Source organism: Dromaius novaehollandiae, chromosome 3 (genome assembly GCF_036370855.1).
Source record: "Dromaius novaehollandiae isolate bDroNov1 chromosome 3, bDroNov1.hap1, whole genome shotgun sequence".
In the NCBI taxonomy this organism is placed as follows: domain Eukaryota; kingdom Metazoa; phylum Chordata; class Aves; order Casuariiformes; family Dromaiidae; genus Dromaius; species Dromaius novaehollandiae.
Window position 1 is genome coordinate 51,123,854 of NC_088100.1, and position 11,649 is coordinate 51,135,502.

An 11,649-nucleotide genomic window follows, 5' to 3' on the forward strand; every position below is an offset into this window, starting at 1 on the left:
TGTTGGAAACAAACCGCTCAGAAGGCACAACTCTCTGCAAAGCTCAGAGATGCTGAGAAGGTGGTATTTCCCTACCATTTTGTTTGTTGTGTCTTATTTCCTGCAAAACTGATGGTCAGATTGGGCAGACTCACTATTATCCAGTAAGTCTATAGGCTTTCACCATAACTGCAGTTGTGAGGTATGAAGTCTAAACTTTTTTCTTCCCTTTAAATTATGGGTAAAAAGGTGGTCTTCATATGTAAAGAGAGTGAAACAAATCACTGATGCCTGCCTGAAATAAGAGTCTGGGAAGTATAAGTATCCTATAGTATTCCTAATTCAGCTGTTAACTCAGAACACTAATGATAACTATTTATCAAAATTTACTGTTTCACAACTGACCAAAACATATGAAAAAGAAAGACGGCCATGAAGTGAAAATGAAATCGACTGCTTGCTTGGGAGGAGGCTGAGGTTTTTTGAAATTGGTATCTGCTTAAAGAAAGCAGAACACAGCATGAGGTTTATAAATTTAATTACAGCAATGCAAGATGAAGCACAAAGATGACTAAATGAAGCTAAAGTGAAGATGGATGGAAAGAAAAGTGCCTTGCTGCTTTAAATGAGGCTGATTAGAATGGAACAAACAGGTTATTGATTGTTATAAGGGTTAATTAGCTGCACATGTCAAGCCAGGGGAAGGCTGAATGGATCATATTCGTTAATTTAAAATGAGTAAAAGCAGAGTGGTTTTTGTGGGCTTATTAATTTTAAACCCAAATAAAACAGCATGTGCATACGCTTAGTTAAGTTACATCAGGGAGATGCTAAATCATTCAAATGTTTTATTAATTCATATTAAGCATAGATCAGTCAAAGATGGATTGAGTTATTGCAAATTTGTGGATTTAAATAAGAAATAATAGCCATCTTTATAGGATTTAAAAGAAAAGTCTGAAACAGAGAAAATAACCAGGAAAAATTAGCTTTTCTGAAATGATAAACTAGCTCGTCTTGCTGAGGCATAACTGCCTTGTGGCTGACTTCAAAATGAGCCTGAAGATCTATGAATTTGTATTTCATTGTCCTCCACGCCAAGTGCAGAGGGTACTGGATCTTGCTTTTTCCGGTTTAAATGTTGAGAAAGGATAGAGAGCTGCTGTGCCTGGCACAATAATATGTATATACATACACATTTATATTTGTGTTTAAACCAAACAATAAGACCCTGCCCAGAATGAAAACAAGCTACATCACATGCAATTTTCCTTGAGAGGTGACGAAAGAATAAGCAGATTAGTATCTACTGATCTTTCTAATGAATAAGAAAGATCAAGTTTTGCATTGCTCTGAACTTGCTTACACACAAGAACTTGAACTGTTGAAATGTGTGAGCATAACTAAAGAGCTGCAATTGTACCCCTAGAAAAGATTATTGTTATTTTAGTTAAAAGGAAATATTGACATCTCCAGCTGGAGTACTTAGGCCTGTAAATCTAGCCTAAGAAAAAATAAATAAAATAAAAAAACCCTTAACATTTCCCTCTCTAATGAATCCCTCTTGTCCATCCTGTTCCCCACTTTGCCTTCCAAAAATCTGTCAGGCCTTTATTAGAAAAAAATCAGAGCATTTCAATCCGAATTTACTAAAAAATCCCCTAGAGATCACTTTTCGAGTAATCTAGTACTATATAAAAGACAGAAAATCACTGCCCTCATAATTGTTTCTGTTGTGCGCTCTGTGTTTACAGGAAGCCCTGCAAAACCAAAAAGAGCAGCTGAACGCAAAGGTGATGTCAGAACAAGAGGTGGCTTTGTTTCCGGGTCAGCTGGCGGCTGCGAGGAAAGTGCTGGCAAAATCTCAAGCAGACAACAGCAAGCTAAAGAAACAGCTAGAAAAGCAAGTATTTAAATGAGCTTGGTCCTCATTCATCAGCATAGCATTCCCCTCTCCGTCTCACCTGCTTCAGTGAGGACTTTTGCCCACTGTTACTCTAGAAGAGAAATGCTTTCAAAACCAGTTGAATATTACACCTACTGAAATGGGATATGTATTTTTATGGCATTGAAAAAACGTGTTTGTTTGAGCATTTTCACCATTGCAGATAGAAAGAACCAGGGAGAATCTCAGATAAAGTTTGAATCATGTACCAAAATGACAGCTACAGGCACTATATTTATATAGGCAATCAACAGTGCTGGATATATGTTTTAGTACCAGAAAAAAAGATGATATTTTATTGCACACACGCAAAATTTTAAAGTTAGAAATCTTGAGGTTATTAGCGTTCCACCCCATCATTAAATTTCAAGGAAACTTTCACGAATGTTGTCATTGAATCCAGATCAAATTTATTTCATGATTTTTACCATCTGAATGCCTTCATGGATATATCACTGTCATAACAAGCTCCCTTTCACTTCAACACGTGGCCACACACACTGACATGGCCCATTCTTCCAAGTCAAACTAAAAAGCACACCCTCCACTTGCAAGATAATTAATGCCAGTCAACTTGGCTGTACAGAAAACAAGTCTTGTCAAACCAACCTCATTTTATTCTGTTGATAAGGTTACAAGTTAGATTGATAAATATAGTGCTGTAGGTGTAATACACATTTGGAATGATCTTGTAAAGCTTGGGTAAGCACCACATAACCTTTTTAGTTTTAAATTTAGTTATACAATATCAACACAAATGTTAAATGGATTAAGAGCTAATTTTTTGACATATGAAAATGTATTATTTTTGTGAAATGAAGATGTTTTTGATTGAATGCTACAGAGGTTAATAGGAGACCTATCGATATTCACCATTTTTGCTAGTGATTTGGAAATAAATATAAAATCATAGATTATAAAATTTGCCCATGTCAGATTTGGGGAGGAACGTCAGTGAATTTGGTGAGTAACATTTAGTAAATGACGGTGTGGGCAGAGCTGACATACAGAACCGTACAGATGGCTTGGTAACGTGGGTCGCCTTTGAAGAAATATGTGCTCAGGCAGATGAAGAACAAGAAGAAAGCTTGTCGAATATTTCTACACAGCAGAGGGGCTGCATCTCTGGAAATCGATGGAGCTGTAAAGGATGGGGATCAAAACAGACGAATGACTGACCATGCAGTACTGGAAAGGGCAGATGTTGCAGCCTTCCAGTTTATATAAGGGAGAGTAGTACGTTAAGAGTGGGTTTGTATCTTTACATGCAATGCGCTGAAATACTGCCTTTGGTTCCAGGGTGTACTACTTTAAAAAGATGAAGAAAAACTTGAAAGGGTGCAGAAAAGAATTACAAAAAATGGTGTGAGGGCTACAGAAAATGCTTTCTAGCAAGTGACACTTAAAAGGCTCAATCTATTTAACCTATCTAAAAGAAGAGTGACTTGATGACAGTCTACAAATATTTTTGCAGAGAGGCGAACAGCAGATACTAAAGGATTCTTAGGCAAAGGCATAACAAGAGACAGAGCCTAGAAGTTGAGGCCAGACAAAGTGAAAATGCTTAATTAGAAACTGTTCTCAATATGTGATTAACCATGGAAATGACAGTATGGCTGACTGTGAATATCTTCAGGTCAAGCCTGGATATGCTTTAGCCAAACCAGCTTGCTCATTCCAGTAATTGAGATTAATGTTGTGGCATGTGATATTAAAAAGTCAAATGTGATACTCAGTTGCTCCATTCTGACCTTGTTAGTCTATGAAACTCCAGTCTTACTAAGGCTCAGCTAGTTCCCAAAGATGAATGTTTGGGCTCTGATTGCTTTTAACACTGACTTTGTATTCAGATTTTTTACTGGAATGGAGTTGCCTTTGATAAATTGTTTTTCTTAACTGACAAGCTGCCACTTACTTCCAAAAGACTCACTCCCTCTACCATCTTTCAAGAACTCTTTTTTTCACTCAGTTTCTGACATGAGCTTCTCTATCCTTCTCTTCCTCCTAACTTCTTCCTCTGTGATAGACTGGCAGATGGCGTTTCCAAATAGCAGACTCCGTTCCACAACCCTTGACTGTAGAGGGGGCACTTGACCTGGTATGAGGGGTTTGTACCACCATGACATAAAAAAGTGCGATACAGGTTCTGAAATGTTGCCATGCTTACTGGCCTTCTCAGCGCTCAGTGTATAAACAGCAACATCTGAAAAGAATGTGTTTACTTTTCCCCTGCCTTGTTTATTCTTTTAAAGACGTTCCACACGCAGACCAGAGGCGGGTTGCAGAAAGCAAACTGCAGTGGCCTGAGGAAATGGAAACCGGCTGCCCTGTTTATTTGCAGTCAAACAAGCTCTACACATAAATGTTTTGAGGCTCCTCTCTTGAGCGAGCAATGATGTAAATACAATATTCTGCTCCTGCTCCCCCTTTCCAACCCAGATTTTGAGTTTAAGTCTGAGTCTGTGCCTTTCATAAAATAATCCATATTTTTTTACCAATGTTTCATTACCTTTTATGGGAGCTTTGTAAATGCCAAGCTCTTTTCTCATTCAGCTCAGGTGGGGATGACACCACTGACTTCAGAGAACTGCTCACTGGGGTTTAAAAGTAAATGTAAAAGGGTGTGTATGGGCATTGAGGAAAGCGATCTGAGTCCGAAACATTCATAATCTCATGTTGCAGAAACAAATGCTGTTGGAAGTAGAACATAGGAAGACACAAGAAGCCAGGAGCAGGCAAATACTCAGTGCAGTGAAAGCTGAAAACATGGAGAAGATGCTTGAAGAGATGGAGGAAAAAGAACAGAGACTGAAATGCAGGATCAAGGAAGCTGAAAAAACTTCTAAAATGAGTCAACTTCAGCAAAAAACAGTCAAAAAAGAAATGCAGCAGGTAATCTCATACGGCATATTAGAAGGACAAAGAGGGCAACGTTTCTGGAAGGACGTCCCATGTTTTATCGCTGTCTGACTGCTTCCTAGTATACCCCATCAGGTGTCTGGATTTCGCAGTGCTGTGGCATGTCCCTCCTCCTCCTCCGGTAGCCCTCCCAGGGCTCTGCAGCAGGCTCCCACAGCACAAGCCTTGGCACCATGCAGGGCCGTGCGTGCTGGCGGCGTGGGGCCAAGCTGCACCTTTGGGTAGCGTCTTGAGTTTCTGATATCTCATAGGCCCTGCTGAGCCTGGTTCAGTGTCACTGACCTAAAAAGCGAGTATGATTCCCCTTATTTTACAAATAAACTACCTGAGAGTTCATGTAAGGCTGTGATGCAGTGGGAATGGTTATGCTGCGCCTGCTAGGAAACCCTTGCACCCCAAGGGGAGCAGGGCATGCAGCAGCCCCAGCGGCAGGTGGCTCTGTGACTCGGGCGCTTCGGCCAGCCGTGCATGCTGTGCTGGGATTCTCCCTGGTGGCATTCCAGAGGCCTCTACTGCCACCACTGTCCTCGTCACCAGGCTAAACGAGAAGCTCTGGACCCTTCCTTGGGCTCTGCTTCCCTGCTGGGGCCACATTCATAGGTCTGCAGTGCCTGACACTTTCCCGGCTCTCCCCACAATGTTTCCCATGCAGGGCTTTGCTGCCTCGACGCCAGGGCTGTAAAGCTCACAGACTGCTGCCCTTTCGTTTTACCTATTCCATGTTTGATATAAACCTTCTGCCCTCGCCTCTTTGTTTCACATACTTTACACTAGTGTTTCTCAAATGCTGGATGACCAAATGAACACACTGGGAAGGGAACAGCTGTAATGCAGCTGGGCCACAGAAATAATGTTAGTTTTAACTAAACTGATGCCATCGTACTGAATGGATGTATTGAGTTTAAATTGGTTACTGTATTGCTAATCATTGATTTAGTGTAATTGAGTAACAAGATCCACTTTTGAGATTATCTCCCTGTAAAAACAACTGCAGAGATTTTAACTGCTTCAATTTAAAAACTGATTTAGCCAAGTAAATATAATTTCTCTGTATAGCATAGCTGGCAGAGTGGGCTGTTGCTATGAAATTTGTGCAGCGTTTCTTTTGTAGTGCAGCCTGCAGAACAAAATATTGTTTGAAAAACCATCTGATTAGACTTTAACTAGATGAATCCATCTACTAACTGGCAACTTTGCTGCCACTGAACTCTCCTGTCCCTTTGCTTTCATTATCTAGGGAGAAAAAAAAGCTTTGTAAATGTATCTGGCTGCCTCTCCTGTAAACCAAGCAAAGTATTTTCTGTCTTCAGTCCCCTAACGTATCAAGGTGAAAGCGCTGGCTGTTTGCTTTCCAGAAAGAGTCAGGATGACAAATGCCATTCTGCTGGGAACACTTTCTCAGGCTGCTGGCACGTTCTCTGACCAAAATCATGTGAAAGTGAGGAACTTGTACACAGCGAAAGCAGTTAGTGCGGGCACATGAGGCCACTGATTTCATTGCTTTCTGCCTGTGATACAGCTCTGAGCTGCTCGGCTGCTTTTACAAAATAACCCTTGGAGAGACCAGAGGTGTTAACAGCTGCATCAGCTTTGAAGGGGAGAAAAACAGAAAACTGGCGACTGCAGCGTGGAGGCTTTTATTGCCACACGACTGTCCCAGCTGCAGCTAGCACCTACATCAGCATTAACACTAACAAACTATAAATACGGCTTTAGTTTCATGCAAGAAGTATCTTTTGAGGCAATTGATTCGAATGTTGGTTTTCACATCTTTCTGTATTCAGGCCAACTATACATAGAATGCGAATTACAGAGTCTTTGGAAGAGATAAGGATGCTCTTTTTTTCACATACCTCCACCCTGAAATCAGAGATAGGGTCTTGTGTAATTAGGGTTACACAGAGAGGACAGTGAGAAAAAGCCTTCATACTGTTTACACCTTCCTCCTGCAATGCCCAAAATGCACATTTCCATTAAACACTAATAAGAATCTCAATGTGCAATTGTTTGTGTTGTATGGTGCATTCAGGGGCACCAGGGATATGTTTTGCAAAACGGATATGTTTTGCAAAACTGTACCTATGAATTATTTCAGCCAACAAAAAGTGATTGGCCTCTCATCACAAGAAGGCACAGAGCATCAGCATGGTGTCCTTTAAATCTGGGGCCCTACTTTGAGCCAGAACTATCAGATGATGATTTTTTGTTGCTGCCATTAATCCTTTTACTCCCTTTTAGATAAGAAGCCAGTTAACCCAAGAGCGCAGCTTAAAACTGGAGGCTTTCCAGAGGGCTGATGAACTGCAGTGGCAAGTTTATGCCCTGGAAGCTGCAGTTTCCCAGAGGAACACGAATGCAGGTAAGGCGAGGAGGAGTTGTATCCTGCTTTTATAGAGAAACAAATCTTGTGATTTCATGTGTCCACCTCTCCAAATCCCTCCTTAACCTTTGCATCAACAGATAATTTCAGCCAAATGTGGAGGAGGAGAAGAAAGTTTCCTCTGTAATGAAAGCATCAGGTAGAGAAGAAAGACCTGAAACAGTCTCAAGGAAAAGTCAGGCAGAATTGAAAGACTGTATGCTGCCTTAGGCAGCAGATGGTCAAGCAGCACAAGAAATGTTGACTGTTAATAACTTTAAACTATAACTTATCTTGTCTTTTGCCTTGCTTTGAGATCATGGGAATCATGAGAGGAGCTGCACTTTGAGGAGGGGGCAATTAGGATTCCAAGTATAAGGAAATCAAGCTTCATTAGCGCCCCTAATGTGCTGTTCTTGGACCAGCTTGCTTATAAATCATGTGGGCAGATAAACAAGACCAGTATTGGGTAATTTGACTAAACATGTGCTTATGATTGCAGGTATCCTTAGAGAATCTTAAAATAGCAGTGAGAACTTTCTTCCCCTTAATAGAAATAACCAGGAACTTTAAAGCTGTAACAAAAATCTTTCTTTTCAGCTGTTAGGAAATTTTTGTAATGCTTACTTAATTCATGTAGCTTAAACGACTCGATTAATGATTTCTATTCCTATCTGACCCAAGTAGCTGCTTTTCTCTGTGGTATCAAAAACCTTACTGCTCTTTAGTCAGACAAACTCATCCAGAAAATTAGATGGGCAAGACCTAAATTCCTAGGAAACTAAACAAGTAGGGTGAAAAAAAAAAAAACCATGTTCTTCCAAGGTACATTTCTATGCCATGAAGAAGTACTAAAAATCTAACTGTAGTTTCTTTTTGCAGGGACATATTAGTTATTCCTGCCAGAGAAAATCAAGAAATGCTCATTAGCACACTGCTGAAGTCAACATATGAACCAGTCATGGGGCAATAAAGCACTAGGAGGTCTTTAATTAATGCACACATACACCCTATTTCTCTGGCTTTAAAATAATCAAGTTCAGGGGGAAAGTAGGTGCAAAACCTGTAAGTCACTTGCTGCTACTGAGGAAAGAAGGCAAGACAGAAAGGAGATGAATGGTTTTTGCTTGCAGTGAGTTACAACTGCTCAATATGATGCAGAGCTGGAAAGACTGTCCAGGGATCTTGCAGCACTCTGTGTTCAACAGGAGCGCCATCAAAATATAGGCACCTTGTCTGAAGTGTGTTAAACTTCTGCAATATATTCTAGCTACTTTTTTTGAAATTATTGTCCTATGTCTGTAAGAGTAGATGGATGTTGTGACTTTTTTTTCCTTTTCAAAAGGCAGAAAGAAGACTGCAGAGCTGCTGTCCCATAGCACAAGCAGTATAAGAAGTCCTTTTCCAGGTAATAGATCAATATCAAATAGCTGTCACTTTTGATGCATTAATACTAGTGCACTTCATAAAGGCAAGCTGGACTTTCAGCATGTCAAGATCTGTCATTTCTCTAAATCTGAATAACAGATCATCACTATCATGGCTCAAGACCTGTAGCATTTGGCCACTCCTATTTGCATACAGGTGGCAGCTGTTCAATTGCTATAGCCTTGTTTTAACTGTAAAGGCAAGGATGTTTTTGTAACGGGCCATGGCAACCCTGTGAATTACCTGCATTGAGTAAGACTTTTCAGCTAGTTTGCAAGCAGAATCTGCAGATTAGCATTGAGACCCATGTCCTCTAGCTTTTTCTCCATGCCTCTTGCCCCATCTTCATCCACATCTTCCTCCTCTTCCCTCTCACTGCACAGAGCCTTGCCCTGTCTCTGTATTGCAGAACAGTTGCAGCGCTTTCTGTGTTTGTGTGACACTTGTATCATTATTCCTCTCAAACCTCTAAGGACTTTGGCACAGACACTATACACAGTCAGACTATGCTGGGCAGTTGTGTGCTCTGGGAAGAGCTATCTGCTCGCCTACTGCTTCAGCAGAAGGCCAGTCCTTAGGACGTACATACTGAAATTATGTCGGAAACGGCTAACCAACAGTCTGAAACATCTGGAAGGGTATCTGAGGAGGAAGAACACCATTTCAATTAACAAGTTCAGGATTACATCTACATAGCAAAAAAAAAAAAAAAAAAAAAACTCTGACCTTTTTACCTAAGGCTATTGGCAAGATTCACATATAGATAAGTGGTACAGCAAAACCATATTTTACATAGAAACAAATCAGGGTTCAATCATATTATGACTGGTGGCGAGCACAGTATTTCATTCAACGGGACTTTTTTTAGTGGCTTTAGGGCTAGAATTAAGTGGCTGCATCTCCATTTGTTAGAAGGCTAAAAAGATAAAAACTGGAATTAACTGGGGAATTTAGCGTCACTGGGAACAGATTATAAAAAAGGGCAAAACAAAACAAAACAAAACCCCTCTCTTTGATCATGGCTTTCATCAGGACTAGAAATGCCAGAGTTGTGGGGAAACTAGCTGCATGTAATGGGGCAGCAAGAATTTTCTGCTTCATTGAGCTCTCTCCTGCTGGAGGAATAAATGTAAGTACACTCATTACTACGCAAGAAAAGGACCTGGGGTGATCTGGTAAGTAAAAATACTGCAAGTAGTTTTTGTTCTGCTCTGTGTCAGGATCATATGTGAACCACTGTATTTACCAGATTAAACAATCTGTTCTGTTAGTACTACCCTGAGTGCTCACAGCGCTCTTTGCCTTAATTTTTTTTTTTTTTTTTTTTTTTTTTTTTTTTTACATTCTGTGTACAGGTCAGAAACAACAGCTTCGGTATTTATTCAACCCAAGTTCCCTTTTAACTCTGTGTTGTTGGTAACACTGTAGGTTTGGCAGCTAGGGCCCAGAGCACCAGGCATTCAGCAGCCACTTGCCTCAGGGATTACCATCAGCATCCTTTGAAGCCTGATGCAGGAAGCAGCACTGTAACAGGAGGAACCACACAAAGACCAAAGACAGTAAGCAACCCTTGGCACTGGTGCGAGGGGGATGATATGGTTGCAAAATAAGCAACTTGTTTGCTATTGTGATTTGTATATAAACCATGCAGGTTTTGCCTGGACAATGAATCAATTTCCCTTAAAGATTTATCTTTAAGAGCAAGGTGACCAGTACGTCTGAATAGCTCAAAGGGAAAAAAAAAAAGTTCTGCTAGCTCTTTTACATGATTGGCTAAAGGGATTTTTTTTTTTTTGGTTGGTATTTAGTTAGCAATGATCCAGGGAAGACTTTCTTTTTTTGGTTCAGACTGGAGTGCCACGCTGTGGTTGGTGACTCTTCTTATGTTACTTATGCTTTCAGGTGCCCAGCAGATGGAGGGAGAGAATGGCAGCTATGCTATTACCACATCTGAATGAAAAACCTCTTCCTACTACCTTAATGCAGCTACAGGAACAAGGTCTGGTCCAAAAGGAAACCTAAAAGTACTTCTATTCAACCCAGGAAGTGTTTTGAGCATTGCCACTAAACTGGCAGTCTTGGAGTAAGAGAAGAACAATTTGTACAAAAATGAAAGGGATGCAGTAGTCCTCCAGTGCTGTGCATATATACATCAACATATTTGGATACAGTGCTCAATGCCAGTTATAGTCAATTAATCTGCTAGGATGTCTTTGTTTTAGTGGGTGATGCAGATCTGTCTTCTGAGAAACAGCAGCACTGGATGTCCTCTCTTCAAAGACAACGCTGCACAGTACAGAAAGATAGTGTAGCAACAAGGAGATTGGTCAAAACTAAAAAGCTTCCTTTTATTGTGGTCACCTTGGAATGTGGCAGCACAAAATGTAGTTGAGTTTTCAGAGCTAAAGCACTGGGTTTGCTTTTTTAACTGTGTGTCCCTATTGCAAGCCTAGGCCACCACATCCTGCCTAAGGTGGTGCTCGCAGTCCCTGAACCTTTCCTGCACACTGAACCTTTCCTGCCTGATTAGAGATGAATCATCAGTGCTGTTGGGCTCCTGCCTTTCCCCAGCACCTTCTCTTCCTTCCCCCTTGAAGGGGAAAGGGCGGGTCTTGGACAATCCTAAACTAACCCCTAGAATGAAACAGGAAACCAGCTGCATAAATTCATGGCTCTGTTATCTGTATTTCTCTCACACGGGAAAAAAAGCTGCTCTTATAACCTCAACAATAAAGAAGTCAAAGTTGCCTTTCAGAGATGCGTCAAGTTTTATCGCAGCTTTTGATGACAAGTTAGAATAGTGAGCTATGTGCCTTGTAGCATCATCCAGTTCTGTCAATGCTGGTGGACATGGACAATTGGATACCTTAGGTCCCTCCCTCCCTCTCTCTCTTTTTTTAAAAAAAACCACAAGACTTAAATTCAAGCAACCCTTGACAACAAGTTGGAATTTTTAGAGACAGAGGACTCCTAGAACAAGGCTGATAAAGCTGCTTTCAGTAATGGTGAAGAGTATTTC